Here is a 22,985-nt window from a genome sequence, read left to right on the forward strand (position 1 = left end):
TATCATATCTGCCACACTCTCTCCCCTATTACGTGATGATACAAAACGAGCTGCCCTTTTTGCACCCTTTCGATGTCCTCCGTCAATACCACCTGGTAAGGATCCCACACCGCGCAGCAATATTCTAACAGAGGACGAACGAGTGTTGTGTAAGCTGTCTCTTTAATGGACTTGTTGCATCTTCTAAGTGTCCTGCCAATGAAACGCAACCTTTGGCTCGCCTTCCCCACAATATTATCTATGTGGTCTTTCCAACTGAAGTTGTTCGTAATTTTAACACCCAGGTACTTAGTTGAATTGACAGCCTTGAGAATTGTACTATTTATCGAGTAATCGAATTCCAACGAATTTCTTTTGGAACTCATGTGGATCACCTCACACTTTTCGTTATTAGCGTCAGCTGCCACCTGCCACACCGTACAGCAATCTTTTCTAAATCGCTTTGCAACTGATACTGGTCTTCGGATGACCTTACTAGACGGTAAATTACAGCATCATCTGCGAACAACCTAAGAGAACTGCTCAGATTGTCACCCAGGTCATTTATATAGATCAGGAATAGCAGAGGTCCCAGGACGCTTCCCTGCGGAACACCTGATATCACTTCAGTTTTACTCGATGATTTGCCGTCTATTACTACGAACTGCGACCTTCCTGACAGGAAATCACGAATCCAGTCACACAACTGAGACGATATCCCATAGGCCCGTTAGCTTGATTAGAAGTTTAACACGCACTACTACTCGGGCGATTTAAATTGGTACGAGGTACACAATAACAGAGGATGCTTTCCGTTGTTATTGGTGGTTCTTCCCGTTCCAGTCGCGTATGGGGCGCGAGAAAAGACTGACCGGTCAAATTCCTCTGCATGTGCTGTAACTAGTCTAAGCTTCAATCATGTCTTCGCCGTCCCTGTGGGAGATGTAAGTATCTGTAGCACATTCCTAGATTTCTTAAGGCTGGTCCTTGAAACTTTGTAGTAGACTTCAAGGGGCTAGTCTGCATCTATTATTCAAGCGTCTGCCAGTGCAGTTTTTTTCAGCATCTCCGTGACATTCTCCTGTCTACACAAACCTGTAATCTTTCGTGCTGCCTTGCTTTGTATACCTTGAATATCCCCTGTTAGTCTGATTTGGAGCGCGTCACTCACATCTGAGAGATATTCTAGGATGGGTGTTTCAAAAACGTTCATCCTATTTCATAGGACTACGTTCCACACGAATTAAGTCAGGAACTTGAGGTAAATGTTAACTTCCACGTAGGACTAGAAAATTTTTATTTTCAAAAGGACGGTCCGATTTTATTAAGGTATGTATCTCTCACATGCATGCACATACTGTCTCTCGGTACTTTTTATAATTAAGTTTAGGGTCTAAGTTTTCATTTCCCTTTGAGACATGTTCCATCGATGAGGCAACTCATAATACAGAAAGGCCCTTGCGTGGAGGTGTTCCTGAATTGCACGTGCTGAAACGGAGAACGCAAGACGCCTTTCGTTGTCGTGTTCTTGCCGTCTCGACTTGACGCACATTGGATGCGAAACGAGCGCTCGAGTGAGATAGCTGCAGCAGCTACGTGAACCGACAACTTACAGCTGACACCACAGTAAGCTTTTAATTTCAGTGCGTAATCTATCTTTTCGATATGCGTTCCAAGCCTTGCTAAATATTTCCGTATAATGTGAAATTTAAGATTTTCCCGGCGAACTAAATATTCAAAAGGATTTCGGACTTGCAGCCAGTCGTCGTTAGCTTCCATATCGTGGATGGAGGCTAACGACGACCGGCTGCAAGCCCGAAATCTTTTTGAGTATTTCCGTATAGCTTACACCTACTTTTCTGAGAATTTCGAACACCTTGTACCATTTTACGTTGTCTAACACTTTCTCTAGGTCGAGAAGTCCTATGAACGCTTTATCTTCTGCATTTAACATCGGACTTCTTCTTACACTTTTAATGTTGACACCTTTTCTTTTAACTTCACCAAAGGTATTCTTCACTTTGCTATATGTGGGACGGAAAGAGAAAAGGAACCTCTTGCTACAAAAAATGTTCTATAGTGTCTAAAATAGCCATTTTCTTTTTTTTATTACGATGGTTTACTTCATTCCGTACACGCCATTTGAAGTTTGTTTGAATCTAACAGAAGCCAATAATACCATTAAAAGTAGACGATATCGGTCATCTCAAATCGGACCTCTTGTAATTATGGGGAAATAACACTGGCCTGACAAAAGGCTCCTTTTCAAAATCTCGTAGCTGTGCATACAGTGTTTCAGAAAATAGCGTCTCCTATATTTTAGAGGCATTTTAAGGAACTTCTTTTGTATAAGAGAAGTAGATTTTGTTATTACGATAAAGCCAAACAAGACAACTGGTGCTTTTTATATTAGAGTTATAAATACCTACGGATGTTGCCAATTTGAAATGGTCATGACATCAAATAAAATTACCAATACTTCACAAAAAGGGAACTTCACAGGGTTCACTAATTTCTCTCAATTTGGTTTTAAATTTAAGTACACTACAATGTTCTGTAGATCTGAAGCGTGTAACAACATAATATGTTATGTCAACTTAAAAAACCTTGTACCATCAGGCAAAGGACATTTTAAGGGTAATATATACGCAGAATTTTTTTCCCAAATAAGTCCAATTAAACAATGGTAATAAAGTGAAACTTAAAAGCTCATTATGTCAAAACACGTCTTTTCCATCACAAATATTCAGCTTGTCATAACTCACTCAAAGTTAGAGATAGAAATCTACACTCCTGGAAATTGAAATAAGAACACCGTGAATTCATTGTCCCAGGAAGGGGAAACTTTATTGACGCATTCCTGGGGTCAGATACATCACATGATCACACTGACAGAACCACAGGCACATAGACACAGGCAACAGAGCATGCACAATGTCGGCACTAGTACAGTGTATATCCACCTTTCGCAGCAATGCAGGCTGCTATTCTCCCATGGAGACGATCATAGAGATGCTGGATGTAGTCCTGTGGAACGGCTTGCCATGCCATTTCCACCTGGCGCCTCAGTTGGACCAGCGTTCGTGCTGGACGTGCAGACCGCGTGAGACGACGCTTCATCCAGTCCCAAACATGCTCAATGGGGGACAGATCCGTAGATCTTGCTGGCCAGGGTAGTTGACTTACACCTTCTAGAGCACGTTGGGTGGCACGGGATACATGCGGACGTGCATTGTCCTGTTGGAACAGCAAGTTCCCTTGCCGGTCTAGAAATGGTAGAACGATGGGTTCGATGACGGTTTGGATGTACCGTGCACTATTCAGTGTCCCCTCGACGATCACCAGTGGTGTACGGCCAGTGTAGGAGATCGCTCCCCACACCATGATGCCGGGTGTTGGCCCTGTGTGCCTCGGTCGTATGCAGTCCTGATTGTGGCGCTCACCTGCACTGCGCCAAACACGCATACGACCATCATTGGCACCAAGGCAGAAGCGACTCTCATCGCTGAAGACGACACGTCTCCATTCGTCCCTCCATTCACGCCTGTCGCGACACCACTGGAGGCGGGCTGCACGATGTTGGGGCGTGAGCGGAAGACGGCCTAACGGTGTGCGGGACCGTAGCCCAGCTTCATGGAGACGGTTGCGAATGGTCCTCGCCGATACCCCAGGAGCAACAGTGTCCCTAATTTGCTGGGAAGTGGCGGTGCGGTCCCCTACGGCACTGCGTAGGATCCTACGGTCTTGGCGTGCATCCGTGCGTCGCTGCGGTCCGGTCCCAGGTCGACGGGCACGTGCACCTTCCGCCGACCACTGGCGACAACATCGATGTACTGTGGAGACCTCACGCCCCACGTGTTGAGCAATTCGGCGGTACGTCCACCCGGCCTCCCGCATGCCCACTATACGCCCTCGCTCAAAGTCCTTCAACTGCACATACGGTTCACGTCCACGCTGTCGCGGCATGCTACCAGTGTTAAAGACTGCGATGGAGCTCCGTATGCCACAGCAAACTGGCTGACACTGACGGTGGCGGTGCACAAATGCTGCACAGCTAGCGCCATTCGACGGCCAACACCGCGGTTCCTGGTGTGTCCGCTGTGCCGTGCGTGTGATCATTGCTTGTACAGCCCTCTCGCAGTGTCCGGAGCAAGTATGGTGGGTCTGACACACCGGTGTCAATGTGTTCTTTTTTCCATTTCCAGGAGTGTATTTTTAAAAATAACTTTTTGAGAATTCAGTGTTGAACTTAAAAATTACAGTAACCTAAAATTTTCTACAAGTTTGCTTCCTCACTTGCTTCCCAACTTAACAAGCAAGGTCGCACGAGTGTGCAGTGCGCAGCCTGTTGGCTTGGCAGCATGCATTATGTCGCCCTCCTAGCCGCCCGACTTAGCAAGCGACTTCTTGTTCCCCTTCTAGCCGCCCGACTTAGCAAGCGACTTTGGTCCCTTTCCGCTTTTCGTCTCACATATGCTGAATCAGTCCTTCCGGTGACCATTTCTTGTAAGTTTCTTCAGATATTTCCTATAGCCATTTTGCTTTACTTTTCCGGCACTTTCTGTTTATTTCATTCCTCATTGGCAATAAGTTGCTGTGTTCTTGTCTGCTACCGAGCATTTTTGTGCTTCTCCCATCGATCTACTGAAGTACTTCTTCTGTTGCCCAAGGTTTCTTCGCAGTTACCTTCGCTGTACTTATATTTGTCTGTTACTACCCATTTTAAAGATGTCCATTTTTCTTCAACTGGACTGTGTATTGTGGTACTCATTATGGCAGGAGATACACGCAATCTTCGTGTCAACTTCACATGTGGCAAATACTTTTTGATGTGTGTGTGTGTGTGTGTGTGTGTGTGTGTGTGTGTGTGTGTGTTTGTGTGGTGCTTTGCACAATATGGTGACGTGCAAATTATGTAAGTGCTGCATATATTTTGGAATATTTGAAAAATACAATCCTGCAACTTCGCAACAAAATCGCGCGGCATTCTCGATGGCACCAACTCACCAAGAATATTTCGCCACATTGGAAGAATAAAAATCGAAAACTGACGATCATCTAAAGTTTATCTTGCAAATCATGTGAACAGCCGTGTGATGATGAACCTGTCAGTTCGAAGCCGGTTACGGCCTATTTACTTAAATAAATAGCAGTATTAATAGTGGCTGGTTGCTGTCTTCTTCTTTGTAAGAATCAGCCTGCATTAATTGTACACAGCCACGGTCTCACTACGTCAGTATTAGACAAAATAGTATATTTTATCCGCCGACTTCGGGGAAGCGACTTCAGTTAAAATGTGTTCCTTGTGGGGGAATATACATAATCTATATAGGAGTGCAGTTAGTAGACACATGGTTGACGATGAATGGAAGTTTGGGTTTAGCCGTGAAACGAACTCGGATAGACTAAGTACAAGGCGACCGCTCACAAAAAGCGAGAAATCAGCGCTCGAGTCCCACTCTAGCATAAATTTGCATTGTCGTCATTCCGTTATACAGCAGATGATTGTCTATAATCGCAACTACGAGTAAATTTAATGTATTATCATAACGCCTGTAGTCGCCACAGTGCCTGCTCCTTCGAACATTCATACATGTCTGAAGGAGATTGCATCGTACTTCTGAACAGCACAGGCACTGAAATGTACTATCCAAATGCAAAGATATACAGTTCAGAACGAACTGCTTGTATTTGGTTATTGTTATGGTTCTATTTCACAGCAAAGTTGTTTTTCATTCTTCGTATTTTTTGAGATTTACCCTTCCATTCCCTTCAACGGTTGAATGTAAGCTTAGACACGTTTGCAGGTGTACAAGTGGTACAAACCTACAAAACTTTTTTGAACGATTTATGTTGTAGCAGCTAGGGTAATAAATTGAATCCAGGTGGGAAGTCCGCCAATCGTTAATGGTAGTCACAATGAAACTTTAAACACTATAATGTAAAACAAATGTAAAAAAAGACCATAACTTGAAAAATACTAGAAGTAGAGCATGTTGGTTTGTTATAAAACTTTTACAGCTACATTTACATCTACATAGATATTTCGTAAGCCATGGCACGGTGCATGGCGAAGGGCACCCTGTACCACTACTAGTTATTTCCTTTCCTTTCCATTCGCAAATAAAACGAGGGAAAAACGAATATCTGTGTGGCTCTGTATGAGCAGTAATTTCTCGTATCGTGTCTTCGTGATCTTTACGCACAATGTATGATGGCGATAGTAGAATCGTTTGACAGTCAGCTTCAAATGCCGGTTTTCCAAATTTTCTCAGTAGTGTTTCTCGAAAAGAACGTCACCTTCCCTCCAGGAATTCCCATTTGTGTTCCCGAAGCATCTCCGTAACACTTACGTATTGTTCGAATCTACCGGTAACAAATCTAGCCGCCCGCCTCTGAATTGATTCGATGTCTTCCGTCAGCCTGACCTCGAATGGATCCCAAACACTCGAACAGTACTCAAGAATAGGTCGCACCAGCGTCATATATGCGGTCTCCTATACGGGTGAACCATTCTTTCCTCAAATTCTCCCAATAAACCAAAATCGACCGTTCACCTTCCCTACTACAACTCTCACACGCACGTTCCATTTCATATCGCTTTCCAACGCTGCGCCCAGATATTTGAATGGAGTGGCGGTGTCAAGTAAGACACTAGTAAAGCGGTTGTCAAAAATTACAGGTTTGTTAATCCTACTCATCCGCATTAAGTTATATTTTTCCGCATTTAGAGCTAGCTGCCATTGTCTATGTCGTCTTGTTCTTACAGTCACTCAACTTTGACACCTTACCATACACCACAACATTATCAGCAAACAGCCGCAGATTGTTGCCCACCCCGTCCGCCAAATCATTTATGTATACAGAGAACAACAGCGGTGCTACCACACTTCCCTGGGGCACTCCTGGCGGTACCCTTGTCTCTGATGAACACTCAACGTCGAGGACAACGTACTAGATTCTATTACGTAAGAAGTCTTCGAGCCACTCACATATGCGTGAATTTATTCCATATGCCCGTCAAGAAACAACTGAAAGATCTGAAAGCAAATAAATCACCAGGTCCGGGAGGAATCGCATTTCGGTTTTACAAAGGGTACTCTACAGCATTGGCCCCTTACTTAGTCTGCATTTATCGTGAATCTCTAGCCCAGCACCTCTAGCGCAGGTGACTCCAGTACATAAGAAGGGTAAAAGAACGGACATGCAAAATTACAGACCAATACCCCTAACTTTGATTTGCTGCAGAATCGCTGAACATATTCTCAGTTCAAATATATTAAACTTTCTTGTGACTGAGCAGATTATGTCCAAGAATCATCACGGTTTTAGAAAACATCGCACGTGGAAAATTCAGCTTGCCCTGTCATTACATGGTATACTGCGAAATGAAGGGTAACAGACACATTCCACATTTCTAGATTTCCAGAAAGCATTTGAAACGTTGTCCCACTGCAGGCACGCGTGCCCTACCCGTTGCTCGTAGAACATCACGACGATGTTCGAGCTCTACCCTTGTTCGGGTCAGCATTGCAGAATCAACACTTCAGGCTGTTTTACAGATTCGTGTACCTAGAGTACCAATTTCAAATGCGAACATTTTAGGTTAGGCTTTATCGTGACTGTTACTGACATCGAATGAAACAACAAGTTTACCGTTGCCAGTCACTATGATGTCACTGAAAGATGATGTATGCATGTGATCCTTCATATAACTGCACAAAAAGGAATCAAGTTGTGTGACATCGAGAGGTCGTGGGGACCATGCGATAGGACCATCATGACCCATCTACCATTCAGCATATAATTCATGCAGCACATGGTCAAACTCCAATGTTGCGTTGCGCCATCATGCTGGAAGACGATGGACGGCTGCAGCTTTTTGCTCTGTGGTAGTAGGAACTGTTCGTCTATGTCGAAATAAATATTTCCCATTATAATTTTCTCTGCGATGAGAAATGGACCTATCACCCCATCAAGCATTAAGCTTCGGGTTATCACGAATGGTTCACTTTTTTGTGTGGTTTTTCGGAGCCTAAATCCTAACGTTGTAGCGATTCACATGTCCAGGAATTTGAAATGTGATTTCATATACAAAAGGCACTTTTTTCAGATAGTTATTGCCTACATCTAAGGAGGTCAGCATTAAACATGCAAATGCATGCTGCAGAGGACAGTCGTATTGCTGCAGTGCTTGAACCATTTGCACTTTCGGTGCATAAAGGTGTAATTGGTTACATAACACTTTATGAACAGTTGATCTTAACAGTGGAATAAAGCTGAAGTGAGCGTAGTCTGCGATATTGCCAAATTTATTCAAGATGGCGGTTCTACCTGTGCAGTCCATCCACCTCTTCTCTGTGGTAGGGAGGGGGGGGGGGGAGGTTTACATGTGGCAAATGCCTCATTGTTAACGTCCCCACCACCGGTCGTCCTCTCTCCCCCACTTCCTCTTCCTCACTTCCTTCCCTCTCCCTCTTTCCCTCCACCCACTTTGATGGGAGGAAGCCTCAGTCTGTGCTGAAGTGCTACAGAGGAAGGACATAAGGTACTGTCCTAAGAACTGTTCACACTGCAGTGTGTGTTATCCTGCTGGAACAATCTTCTAAATTTGGAGAGGGAAACCACATTAACAATTAATCTTCAGCCTTGGTGCTTTTAATTCAAATAAACACTACTACTTAAAATCGGTGCAACGATGGAAAAACACTTTCGTGAAAAACGTATCTAATGACATGAAATGGGTCCTAAGTTCGAGCAATATATTATTAAGTTATTTAGAATTAATTAAGCTAATTAATTAAATTGCTGGAAAACGTGTTCAATTTACGAGATATTGGTGTTGGACAGGTAAGAGTTTAATAACTGTATTACCTGTAAGCATACAGCTGAGCACTGTGTCCATAGTTTCATATTAGTTGTTGGAAAGATGATGTAATGGATGAACGTAGGGGGAATACTTTTCAGCAGATAATGGTGAGGCAGCAGGATGGAGTGAGAATGCATTTCACAATTCAAAGAGACCATTGCCTGTGCTGGCACTGTTCATTTTTTTGTGTTGCCAGTCAATCCACAGTGCAGGAGACAACTTTTCCTATTCAGCTTCCTACACCGAATGAACCAGGGGTACTTGTCTTGGTGTGTGAGGCTCGACTGAGGAAGCTTGAAATGGGTTTTGTTCCCATCTTTGATCGCGTGTATGTATATGTACACGCGCTGTGTGCTAGTCCAGAATATGAATCGAAATTAGTGGGAAACTGTCGTACAGTTGCTAGTGGAAGAACTGTCTCCTACCGATCAGCAAGTGTATACCTACTGAGGAGCTTGTACACACGTACATGGTAAGAAGATATAGGACAACAAACTGTCACTGAACTGTAGGAAGAGTTGCCTCCTACCGATCTACAAGTAAAACATCTGCTGAGGAAGTTGTACAAACATACATGCATGGTAAGAGGGATCTCTCTGCGTATCATCGCCGACAGATTAGAATACGCCTGGAAAACCAGTGTCTCCACTTATCGGGGGAGGAGAGGGAGGGAAGAAAGAAGGTAGCAAGGGAGATAAGCTGATTAGTCTGTATCCACACATTGAGGTGAACACACATGCACTGCCACCACTCTCTCTTGGCGAGATCTTTTGGGGTTGGTTTTTGCAGTAGTTCTATAAATACAACGATTTTTCTCATTTACCATTGCATATGTCGCATTATGATCTGCTGTTTACGAGTGGTAGTTTTTTCATGACAATTTCGACGTGTAATTAGAGCAGTGAAGCATTTTCCTTATGTGAGGTAGCGTGTATTGGCCTTCCTACACTTCAGTGATTGTTGGCTGCCCTATCCCTCCTTGTTGTTGTTGTGGTCTTCAGTCCTGAGACTGGTTTGATGCAGCTCTCCATGCTACTCTATCCTGTGAAAGCTTCTTCATCTCCCAGTACCTACTGCAACCTACATCCTTCTGAATCTGCTTAGTGTATTCATCTCTTGGTCTCCCTCTACGATTTTTACCCTCCACGCTGCCCTCCAATGCTAAATTTGTGATCCCTTGATGCCTCAAAACGTGTCCTACCAACCGATCTCTTCTTCTAGTCAAATTGTGCCACAAACTTCTCTTCTCCCCAATCCTATTCAATACCTCCTCATTATTTACGTGATCTACCCACCTTATCTTCAGCATTCTTCTGTAGCACCACATTTCGAAAGCTTCTATTCTCTTCTTGTCCAAAGTGGTTATCGTCCATGTTTCACTTCCATACATGGCTACACTCCATACAAATACTTTCAGAAACGACTTCCTGACACTTAAATCTATACTCGATGTTAACAAATTTCTCATCTTTAGAAACGATTTCCTTGCCATTGCCAGTCTACATTTTATATCCTCTCTACATCGACCATCATCAGTTATTTTACTCCCTCCTTATATTGTATATATGTGTATGTGTACAAGTTTCCCAGCAGTGTACACTTGTAGATCGTTCCGCAACAGCTATACACTTGTATATTGGTAGCAGGCAACTCTTCCCACACTTCAGTGACAGTTTTCTGTCCTATCCCTTCTTACCACATACCTGTGTACAAGTTCCTCAGCAGGTATACACCTGCAGATCGGTAGGAAGCAATTCTCCTAGAGGCAGCTGTACGATAGTTTCCCACCAGCTTCGAGTGGTATTCTGGACTAGGGCACACAGCGCGGGGTAAATATATATTCACACAATCAGAAAGGGGAACAAAATCCGTTTCAAGCATCCTCAGTTGAGCCTCATGGTGCTGCATGGTGCGAAAACTGGCAATTGACCCTAAATAACTAAAAGTGTGAGGTCATCCACATGAGTGCTAAAAGGAATCCGTTATACTTCGGTTACACTATAAATGAGTCAAATCTAAAGGCCGTTAATTCAGCTAAATACCTAGGAATTATAATTACGAACAACTTCATCTGGAAGGAACACATAGAAAATGTAGTGGGGAAGACTGTGTTTTATTGGCAGGACACTTAGAAAATGTAACAGATCTACTAAGGAGACTGCCTACACTATGCTTGTCTGTCCTCTTTTAGAATACTGCTGCACGGTGTGGGATCCCTACCAGATAGGATTGATGGAGCACATCGAAAAAGTTCAAAGAAGGGCAGCACGTTTTGTATTATAGCGAAATAGAGAAGAAAGAGTCACTGGGTAGAATTTGGAGTGGACATCATTAAAACAAAGGCGTTTCTCGTTGCGGCGGAATCTTCTCAGAAAGTCCAATCACCAACTTTCTCCTCCGAATGCGAAAATATTTTGTTGACACCGACCTACATAGGGAGAAACGATCACCATGATAAAACAGGGGAAATCGAAGCTCGTACAGAAAGAAATAGGTGTTCGTTCTTTCCGTGCGCTATACGAGATTGGAATAATAGAGAACTGTGAAGGTGGTTCAATGTGCCTTCTGCCAGACACTTAAAAGTGATTTGTAGATATCCATGTAGATTTAGATTCGGTCTTGGGTAGTGGAATAGGACGAAGTTGTCTCCTGCACTGAATTGAACGGCCACTTCAAAAAACGCGAACAGCTCTAGCACAGGCAGTAGTCTCTATGAGTTGTGAAATACACCCTCAGTCCATCCTACTGCCTCAACCTTTATTTGCTGAAAAGTATTCCCCCTATGCTCATCCATTATCTCATCTTTCCAACCATCAAGTATGAAGCTATGGACTCAGTCCTCAGCTGTATGCTTACAGATAATACGCTCATTAAACTTCTCTCAGTCCAACACCAACATCTCATCAACTGAACACTTTGTCCAGCAATTTAATTATTTTAATTAATGTTTAAATAAATAAACAATATATTGCTCGAATTTACCACACATTTCATGTTGTGAGATCCGTTTTTTCACGAGAGTGTTTTTCTATCATGCTGCCAATTTTAAACAGTTGCATTTACTTGAATTTCAACCTTCAAAACTGTAGGATAACTGTCTGTAGGATTTTACCACCAAAATTTAGAAAATTGTTCCAGCAGGATAATACACATATAAATAAATGAACACAATTATCTAGACAGTACCTTATGTTCTTCCTCTCCAGCACCTTAGCACAGAATGAGTCTTTCTGCCACCAATTTACAAAAGATGGTGGGAGGGGAAGTGAGGGAGGGGAGGGGGAAATGAGGGAAGGGGCAGGAGTGAGGGTGATGATGTCAACAATGTTACATTGCCACATCTATCCCTCATGGAGAGGAGGTGAAGCAGGGGGGGGGGGGGGCGGGAGGGGGACCCCCCAAGAACAGCCACCATTTTGAATAAATTTGGCAGCTATGCAGAATGAACTGATTTTGGCTTTGTGCCACTACTGATCAAGCTTCCTGCAAATTGTATGATGTATGACGAACTGACTTCTGTGGACTGTGCTGAAATGCAGCTTGCACTCTGTCAACATGTCCCACAGACACAGGGGAAAGTCCTCTCTGACATGGGCTTTTGGCACGGCCTGTCTAAAGTTTTTGAACCACCTCTATACGCTGGATTTTTTCTGGTGCTGCCTCACATATTGGCATCGATAATTGTGCAGTACTGTTGTCACAGTTTTGATTCTGACACATTGCACATTTTCCTGATCATCGCCATTTAGATATAGCCTGAGTCAAATGTGTAGCAAAGCACAAAGAAAAATAACGTTGAGAGCTGCTAAACGTTTACAACAAAGCACAGTGCTCAATCTGTAGCCGTCGCAATACCAATGGGGAGGGGGAGGAGAGGTGCTTTATGCCCCACCTTTTAAAAATATTGAAATCTAATCAGTTTTGAAAAAAAATATTTATCCTTTTTAATAAATTCTTCTACCAGATGCTATGAATGTTTTCAATTTTTCAGTTAAACTTACCTCAAAAATTTAAGTCTTAGTAGTTGGTGTCACTTTCTCCAATGAATGTCATATTCAATACTTCATGTTCAGTATCTTACTTAGAGAGTAATATTTCTTTAAAAAATATGTTGTGAGTAAAAGTCAACAACAATTAACGAAAATTGAGTTTTTATTAAATTTTTTTGCGTGGATATAAAGAACCCACCCCAGCGGTACTATATACGCATTCCTGGATGTGTATCGATATTGCTAAGAGTGAGCTAAAAGATGTTTTCAGGTTCTGGACCCTACTTACACTTCAATATTTAAAAATTATGTTTTTAATATAAGTCATCCAAAATTAACGAATTTTTTGAACTTTTAGATGGGTATAAATTGTCCCCCCCCCCCTCTCTCTCTCTCCCGTTACGGAAAATGCGTTAGTATAGTATTGCTAGGGTTAATGGCTTCCAAGTTATCTTCTTGAAGAAACAGTAAACAACCAATCAGTTATATATATATATATATATATATATATATATATATATATATATATATATATATATGTGTGTGTGTGTGTGTGTGTGTGTGTGTGTGTGTGTGTGTGTGTACATAAAGTCCGGGAACACCTTCAATTAGCGTAGTTTGGTAATTCGCCGACAGTCACCGCTAGTCGCAAACATGACGAGTTCAGGTGCGGAGCGAGCTTTCTGTGTGTTGGAGTTCGACAAAAACAAGTGTTCTACAGCTGTTCAACGGATGTTTAGGACCAAGTACGGCAAGAGGCCACCAACAAGGAAGGCCATTTACCACTGGCACAACAAATTCGTTACGACGGGTTGCTTGCTCCCAGCAAAGAGAAGCGGACGTCCCAGTGTGAGTGAAGTGAATGTGGAGCGCGTGCGAGAGACATTCATAAGCAACCCAAAGAAATTGGTGCGTCGTGCATCCCATGAACACGAAATGGTTCCAATGACAGTGTGGAAAGTTCTGCCGCAGACGCTGTTTATGAAACCATTCAAATTGTAAGTAGTGCAGAACCTCAATGACGACGACAAAGACAAGCGTTTTGAGTTTTGTTCGCAGTTGCAACAATTGAATGGGGATGGGAATGCCATTGTTCATCGCTCAATTTTTAGAGACGAAGCAACTTTTCACACTAATGGGGAAGTGAACAGGCATAATTGTCGAATCTGGGGTACAAAGTATCAACAGGAATACGTTGAATTTGAGCGTGATTTGTGCCTTGTCACGTCGAAAACTGTATGGGCCATTCTTCTTCGCCGGGAGTACTGTCACTGGATATTCCTACTTGGACGTGTTGCAGCAATGGCTGATGCCTCAAATGCAATCGGACTCTCCGTTCATCTTTCAGCAGGATGGGGCTGACCCCATTTTCATCGTGAAGTTCGTGGGTACCTGAACACGGAGCTGCCGCATCGATGGATCGACCGTGCTACAGGAGGGGACAGCTGTTTCATGAAATGGCTTCCCCGATCACCAGAACTCACTCCGTGTGACTTTTTTCTGCAGGGACGCATTAAAGATTTGGTGTATGTACCGCCTCTACCATGTGATGTAGCAGAGCTCCGGGAGAGAATACGGGAAGCGATTGCCACAGTCGACGATGCTGTGCTGGGACGGGTATGGCAAGAATTCGATTACCGTTCTGACGTCTGCCTGGTCATTTATGGCTCGCATACCGAATGTTTGTAAAAAAAAAAAAAACTTTCAGAGTTCTTCAAAATGCAATATGTATGACATCTCTACAATGTTTAGTTCTTGTGCGATAAATAATTGAAAGTGTTTCCGGACTTTATGTACACCCCGTATCTCCCCCCCCCCCCCTCTCTCTCTCTCTCTTTCTGTGTGTGTGTGTGTGTGTGTGTGTGTGTGTGTGTGTGTGTGTGTATAAGAAATTACACTATTCAAACTTTACTGGGGAGATATGTTAAAATATAGCCGAAAAGCGTCACTAAAATATAAAATTTCACCTCCACAATAATTAAAACATGCACAGCATGGTAGTTGTCATTTACTATCACTTCATCAAAGTACACCTAGTGCACTAGCGTCGCGTACGAAACGTTTGGGGTAAGGAAAGAGGCTGGCAAAGCACTAGTACTGTGCGTGAAGGAGGTTCACGACAGCGAATGAACATTATTAAGCTGAACTCGCTTAAAACGTTAAAATTTGAATTTTGCCATTAAAACCAGATCATATTTAGCTCTGTACACATCTAAAATTAACAAAATGGCAACAAGTAATGAGTTACCATCTAGAAAAGGTACTGTGTTTAAAAATAAATCATGCAAGCTGTGAGATAATACAAATACAAAGCAATGACAGAGAAGAAACACAAGTACTACTAACATTAACAACCACCTTGTTGTGCATGTTTGAATTATTATGGATCTGAAATTTTATATTTTACTGACGCCTTTCGACTATATCTTAACGTCCCTCTGCCACAACATGTAACCAAGTAATTTTGAAGAATCTTTTGTATTCGTAACAAGATATTACTGTACCCATATATACACTGTCGGATAAAAAATCACTAAACCAAGAAGAAGTTGTGCGACATAAACGAAAGTTGGTAAGCGTATTTCTACACCTCAGAGAAGATGTTTATCCAAAGTTCACACCAAACGCATGACAGTGGCGCTAGTAGCGCCACTATGATGATGCAACTCAGGTTTGCTTCAAATACACGCTATGACGGCCGTGAGCATTAGTTACCTTTGGGATTAGACGTGATGAGTTGATGTTAGCCTGGAACCCCTCTAAGGCATCAAATACAACTACATCTACATTTATACTCCGCAAGCCACCCAACGGTGTGTGAAGGAGGGCACTTTACGTGCCACCGTCATTACCTTCCTTTCCTGTTCCAGTCGCGTATGGTTCGCGGGAAGAACGACTGCCGGAAAGACTCCATGCGCGCTCGAATCTCTCTAATTTTACATTCGTGATCTCCTCGCGAGGTATAAGTAGGGGGAAGCAATACATTCGATACCTCATCCAGAAACGTACCCTCTCGAAACCTGGACAGCAAGCTACACCGCGATGCAGAGCTCCTCTCTTGCAGAGTCTGCCACTTGAGTTTGCTAAACATCTCCGTAACGCTATCACGCTTACCAAATAATCCTGTGACGAAACGCGCCGTTCTTCTTTGGATCTTCTCTATCTTCTCTGCCAACCCGACCCGGTACGGATCCCACACTGATGAGCAATACTCAAGTATAGGTCGAACGAGTGTTTTGTAAGCCACCTCCTTTGTTGATGGACTACATTTTCTAAGGACGCTCCCAATGAATCTCATCCTGGCACCCGCCATACCGACAATTAATTTTATATGTTCATTCCACTTCAAGTCGTTCCGCACGCATACTCCCAGATATTTTACAGAAGTAACTGCTACCAGTGTTTGTTCTGCTATCATATAATCATACAATAAAGGATCCTTCTTTCTATGTATCCGCAATACATTACATTTGTCTATGTTAAAGGTCAGTTGCCACTCCCTGCACCAAGTGCCTATCCGCTGCAAATATTCCTGCAATTTTCTAATGCTACAACTTCTCTGTATACTACAGCGTCATCCGCGAAAAGCCGCATGGAACTTCCGACGCTATCTACTAGGTCATTTATATATATTGTGAAAAGCAATGGTCCCATAACACCCCCCGTGGCACGCCAGAGGTTACTTTAACGTCTGTAGACGTCTCTCCATTGAGAACAACATGCTGTGTTCCGTTTGCTAAAAACTCTTCAATCCAGCCACACAGCTGGTCTGATATTCCTTAAGCCGTCGGCACACGGACCGTGCTGTCGAACGTTAACGCTGAGCGTGCCAAGTTCAACGTGCTGCTGAACGATCAGGAATGATGCGACTTGTGCATACGTACGTGGGCCCCAACGTGGTATACGCGATCGCAACGCACTCCAACGGCAGTTGACGGATGTTTCTAGTTCGTAAACCACACTGTTTACTCAACGAGCGCGCGTAAAATTCCCTCGTTAGCTCTATTAAAATGCACATTTCCTCCATCGTCCACGAAAAGGAAAGTACCACGTCCAATCATTAAGGACAGAGACATATAATTGTTCAATTACAAACAGTGCGGTACAAATTTGGAATAGCCCTCCGCATAAGATAATCATTATTTCATCATTCCCACATTTTAGTAAAACCCCAAGGTCAGTCTTACTTGATCACTGTTCCTACCCGGTAGCAGAATCTTTGCAACAAGTGAATTACGAAGCACAAAAGAAAAAGGAGCAAAATAGCTTTACAGAAGTAGCGCAAGGTGTCCTGTAGATCAAGCCAATCGTACAAAGTCACCCCTCAAAAAAAGGTGAACTTGTATTCACATAACATCAAATATTATAGTCTATACTTATATTAAACTAATAATAAAGTATCAAAAACTAATAAGAACAAGAATGTTAGGAAAAAAATAGGCTGTGTCAGGACGCGAACCTCCGCCCCAACAAAAACACTCAATATAGGACAGTGACGCTATTCATTACGCTTTTTTTTATCTCGTTTTGTTCACTTTTGTACGTTGCATCTGCTCGGGGCGGACGCCGTAAGACATCCGTTTATATTCGGTGTTGATCGATTAACTCAGTTTTTTTTTTGTTACAGAGGGCACGTAACGCTCTGACCGAACATGCTGAGCTACCGTGCCGGCAGCTTCACGATTTTGCGTGTCATCCTTGCGCAGGGGCCATGCTAATCTTCTCTGTATCGTTCCAATTTTAGTATATGTACTGCCGAAGCAAGTACTAACCAAACCAACATCACAGCTTTCGTTGCAAATCATAGTACCTTACCACTTGCTAAAAACCTTAATCGTAGATATGTTACTAACTGAAATTTAATTATAACAAATTGTACCAAGAACAATGCGTTTTGGGTGTATCTTCAGTGCGTTGCTGCCTTCAAATAGCCTACTCTCATTATACGCAAGTTACAATAATTCTTTTGCCACGAATATGATGTTTCTCATTATTTTATTGGAACGAATCACACAGTTAACAACGGGTTTTGCAGTGATTCTCAATTTTCTGGTGCTCGGAACGGTATATATACATATAGGCTTGAAATGAATGCCAATATGGCGCCTCACAACTCTGTACTGAAGGGCGACGGTGTGCGTGTGACGTAGGCGGCGTTGCGGCATCTCATTGGTCAACGCTCAGACGCACGCTCAGAATATCTGACATGCCAGATATTGCTCTGCACGTTCGGAAAGACTCCCAAACGTGCTATTCCACGCCATGACGTCAGAAACTCGGCACGCTCGACGCTCAACGTTCGGATGCACGGTCCGTGTGCCGACAGCTTTAGGCTCTTACTTTGTTTATCAGGTGACAGTGCGGAAGTGTATCGAATGCCTTCCGGAAGTCAAAGAAAATGGCATCTACCTGGGAGCCTGTATCTAATATTTTCTGGGTCTCATGACCTCACTGAGTTGGGGACTACGAGAAGCTGGATGTTTCTTCTGCGATACCGCAGAAAGATTTGGTAGGAATGTAGCCACTGTACATGATTACTGGTATTGGTGGTCATGAGACTGTACGGTCGCAGGAAGACCGGGCTCCGAGCGGCCACGTGACACTACCGAGTGGGAAGACCATCATGTTAGGCGTATGGCTCTGGCTCATCGTACTGCGTCTGCAGCGCAATTCCAGCAGCAGTGGGCACCACAGTGACATAACGAACTGTTACAAACTGCTTACTTCACGGATAACCCCGAGCCAGACGCGCTGTAGCGTGCATTCCACTGACCACAAACCACCGCTATTTGCGACTTCTGTGGTGTAAAGCGGGAGCTCATTGGGATGCAGGGTGGACGGCTGTTGCGTCTTCTGATGGAAACTGGTTGTGCCTCGGTGCCTGTGATGAACGCGTGTTGCTGAGGAGGGGGTCAGTTGACTGTGTGCTTATTAGGCACACTGGACCTACACCTGGAGTTGTGGTCTAGGGTGTGATTCATATGACAGCAGGAGCACTCTCGTGATTATCTAACGCCCCCTGACTGGAGATTTGTGCGTCAGTCTGGTGATTCTCCCTGTTGTGTTTGCTATCGGTGAACAGCATTCCAGAGGGCATTTTCCGACAGGAAAACCGCAGTTGTAATCCAGCATACTCTGCAAGTGTCGACATGATGCCTTGGCCTGCTCATCACCAGACCTGTCTCCGATCGAGTATATATATAGAACATCATCGGGCGACTACTCCACCGTCATCCACAAACAGCATTAAGAGTCACTGTATTGACTGACCAAGTGCAACAGGCATGGAACTATATCCGACTAGCTGACATCTGGAATCTGTACAACGCGATGCACGCACGTTTGCATTCAACGTTCTGGGTCCGCAGCTCGCGTCTAGTGGTTAGCGTTGCCACATCTGGATCAAGGGGTTCAAGATTCGATTTCCGGCCGGGTTGGGTATTTTCTCTACCTGGGGACTGTGAGTTTGTGTTGTCCTCATCATTTCATTATCATCATCATCATTAGCGACAGTGGCTAGATTGGACTGCGTAAAAGATTGGACTGTGAAGAAATTGGGACTTTGTACGGGCGCTGGTGACCGCACAGTTCGGCGCCCCACAAACCAGTCATCATCAACGTTCTGGTGCTTACACCGCTTATTAATGTACCAGCATTTCACATTTGCAATGGCTTACCTCGGCCTTACATTAACCTGCGATCTTGCAGTGTTAATCACTTATATGTTACTTAGACAAATGTACTCCCAAAATGTCATTACCATGCATTAATTATTTTTGATGTTGCGATTATTTTTCCGTCAGTGTAAATGTATGTTTTCTCTGATAATCTTTTTAGGTTGTCAGTATTTCCTTCTGAAGAAGACGTTTTTAAAAACATTGAAACCATGCTCAAAGAGTTTAAGTAAACCATTCATTTTGTAAATAATTGTCTGTTTATTATTTCTTCAAAAACATTTCGTCTTACAGTTTTCACTTCTGGAAACCCAGAATCTACTCTGTAGGAATCAACATGGATTCCGGAAACAGCGATCGTGTGAGACCCAACTGGCTTTATTTGTTCATGAGACCCAGAAAATATTAGATACGGGCTCCCAGGTAGATGCAATTTTCCTTGACTTCCGGAAGGCGTTCGATACAGTTCCGCACTGTCGCCCGATAAACAAAGTAAGTGCCTACGGAATATCAGACCAGCTGTGTGGTTGGATTGAAGAGTTTTTAGCAGACAGAACACAGCATGTTGTTCTCAATGGAGAGACGTCTACAGACGTTAAAGTAACCTCTGGCATGCCACAGGGGAGTGTTATGGGAGCATTGCTTTTCACAATATATATAAATGACCTAGTAGATAGTGTCGGAAGTTCTATGCGGCTTTTCGCTGATGATGCTGTAGTATACAGAGAAGTTGCAGCACTAGAAAATTGTAGCGAAATGCAGGAAGATCTGCAGCGGATAGGCACTTGGTGCAGGGAGTGGCAACTGACCCTTAACATAGACAAATGTAATGTATTGAGAACACATAGAAAGAACGATCCTTTATTGTACGATTATATGATGGCGGAACAAACACTGGTAGCAGTTACTTCTTTAAAACATCTGGGAGTATGCGTGCGTAACGATTTGAAGTGGAATGATCATATAAAATTAATTGTTGGTAAGGCGGGTGCCATGTTGAGATTCATTGGGAGAGTCCTTAGAAAATGTAGTCCATCAACAAAGGAGGTGGCTTACAAAACACTCGTTCGACCTATACTTGAGTATTGCTCATCTGTGTGGCATCCGTACGAGGTCGGGATGACAGAGGAGATAGAGAAGATCCAAAGAAGAGCGGCGCGTTTCATCACAGGGTTATTTGGTAAGCGTGATAGCTTTACGGAGATGTTTAGCAGACTCTGCAAGAGAGGCGCTCTGCATCGCGGTGTAGCTTGCTGTCCAGGTTTCGAGAAGGTGCGTTTGTCGATGAGGTATCGAATATATTGCTTATACCTCCCGAGGAGATCACGAATGTAAAATTAGAGAGATTCGAGTGCGCACGGAGGCTTTCCGGCAGTCATTCTTCCCGCGAACCATACGCGACTGGAACAGGAAATGGAGGTGATGACAGTGGCACGTAAAGTGCCCTCCGCCACACACCGTTGGGTGGCTTACGGAGTATAAATATAGATGTAGATGCTACTTCACTTATGTATTAAATTTTAAAAAATTTCCGAATTATGTTGTTTGAAGTGATATTAGGATTATATGGACATCTTGTACGTACGATTGCAAAGTGTTAAACACTTACTGAAGCGCCGTTTTAAAACGAAATGGGAAGCTGCGCTAGTTTGCGGGACGAGTCGGCCTCGTTCGGAATTAGAAGCGGTAGACGTTAATGGAGTTAACGCAGCTTTCACTGGCGGCGACGCACGTAAGAGGCGGTGAGGAGGCCGCGCGCCAGCAGTCGAGGTGTGCAGCGAGCGGGCATGGAGGGCGGCGAGTGCGCCGAGCAGCTGCTGCTGCTGGGCCCGGCGGTGCAGCGGTGGCGCGCCTGCTACGCCTACCGCCTGCTGCAGAGCGCGCAGGGCGTGCGCTACCAGCGCTACCTGTCCTGCCGCAGCCTCCGCGGCCGCCAGCGCTGCGCCGCGCTCGTCCAGATACTCGTGGGCAAGCGGCCGGCCAGGCTCCGCCTGCGCGACGCCGACGTGAGTACGGACCGCCTGCTGCACTCGGCTCTCTGCTGTCAGGGTGTCGTCAACCCGCCCTCACAGCGTTAGTAGAAGAGTAGCTGGTCGACTTTTGTCGTACCACAACGTGCAATTTCACGTTCCAGAGCACTGCGTATTGCGGAATTACTACACGGGAACTACTCTCGGGTGACGAGGCCTGTGCGGTACCTCCTAATATCGTCTCGAGCCTCCTTTTGCCCGGCGTTGTGTCGAAACTCAATAAGTCGCTCGAAGTCCCCTGCACAGATATTGAGCCGTACAGACTCTACAGCCGTCCGTAATTGCGAAAGTGTTGTCGGTGCAGGATGTTCGATGAGATTCGTGTCGGCCGATCTGGTTGACCAAACCGTTCGCTCGAACTGTTCTGGATGTTCTTCGAGCCAGCCGTGGTCTCTCGATGGACGAACTTCTGTCATTCATGTTTCTTGTTTAGGACGCAAAACTGACAGTTAACTGTAACCCTCCCTCTTTTCTAATGACGATGGAACACACAAATTGTGTCACGATTCAATACATCGGTCTCCAGCCGACTTCTCTCCAAGGGTCTAACGATGCCTCGGTCATCGGATGGACGTTCTCCTGGGAGTAAAGTTTCTTGTTTCAGACGCAAAACTGACAGTTAATTCTTATCGTCCCACCCTCGTATTCACGATGTAACACAATTTGCGTCGAGATTCAATACATCAGCCTCCAGCCGCCTAGTATCCAAGGGTCTAACGCTGCCTCGGTCACCTGATGGACGTCCTACTGGGAGCCAAGTTTCTTGTTTCCGACGAAAAACTAATAGTTAATGCTGACCGTCCAAAACTCGAATTGACGATGGATCACACAAACTGCGTCGCGATACAATAAATCAGTCTCCAGGCGACGTCTCTAGAAGCGACTAACGCAGCCACGGTCCCTGGATGGACAAACTTCTGTGATTCAAGTTTTGTGTTTCCGACGCAAAACCGACAGTTAATTCTTAGCGTCTCACCCTCGTATTGACGATGGAACATACAATTTGCTTCGCAATTCAATACATCAGCCGCCAGCCGCCTATTATCCAAGGGTCGAGCCAATTGCGAACAACTGTCGCCCGGTGACATAGCGCGTTGTCATCCATTAAAGCCGGCCGCGGTAGACGAGCAGTTCTAGGCGCTTCAGTGCGGAACCGCGCGACTGCTACGGTCGCGGGTTCGAATCCCGCCTCGGGAATGGATGTGTGTGTTGTGTGGATGTGTGGGGTTTCCTATTTAAAAAAAACGCAGTTGATACCCGTTTAACCTATCGCAGCGCCATCTAACGGGCCAACCATAGTGCCATCTGCTTTCCCCTTCAAGCTAGACGAGTTTCGTTCTTTGTAGTTTTTTCGCTTGACGCTTATTTCGTGAGATACTTGACCCGGTCACGATCAATGGACCACCCTGTACATCTCATGCGCACTGCCCACCCCCCTCCTCTA

At 44.3% G+C, this 22,985-nt stretch overlaps 1 protein-coding gene and 1 non-coding gene across 2 annotated transcripts in view; one reads left to right on the plus strand and one right to left on the minus strand.

Moving 5' to 3' along the window:
• Window positions 1-22,985, plus strand: part of LOC126479451 (transmembrane channel-like protein 7) — a 203,975-nt gene that overhangs the window by 88,534 nt on the left and 92,456 nt on the right. The window lies entirely within an intron of this gene.
• On the minus strand, window positions 17,499-17,605 carry LOC126424430 (U6 spliceosomal RNA). Its single transcript, XR_007576170.1, has one exon. It is a non-coding gene; the product is annotated as a U6 spliceosomal RNA (small nuclear RNA).

The sequence above is a fragment of the Schistocerca serialis genome, chromosome 1 (genome assembly GCF_023864345.2).
Source record: "Schistocerca serialis cubense isolate TAMUIC-IGC-003099 chromosome 1, iqSchSeri2.2, whole genome shotgun sequence".
In the NCBI taxonomy this organism is placed as follows: Eukaryota; Metazoa; Arthropoda; class Insecta; order Orthoptera; family Acrididae; genus Schistocerca; species Schistocerca serialis.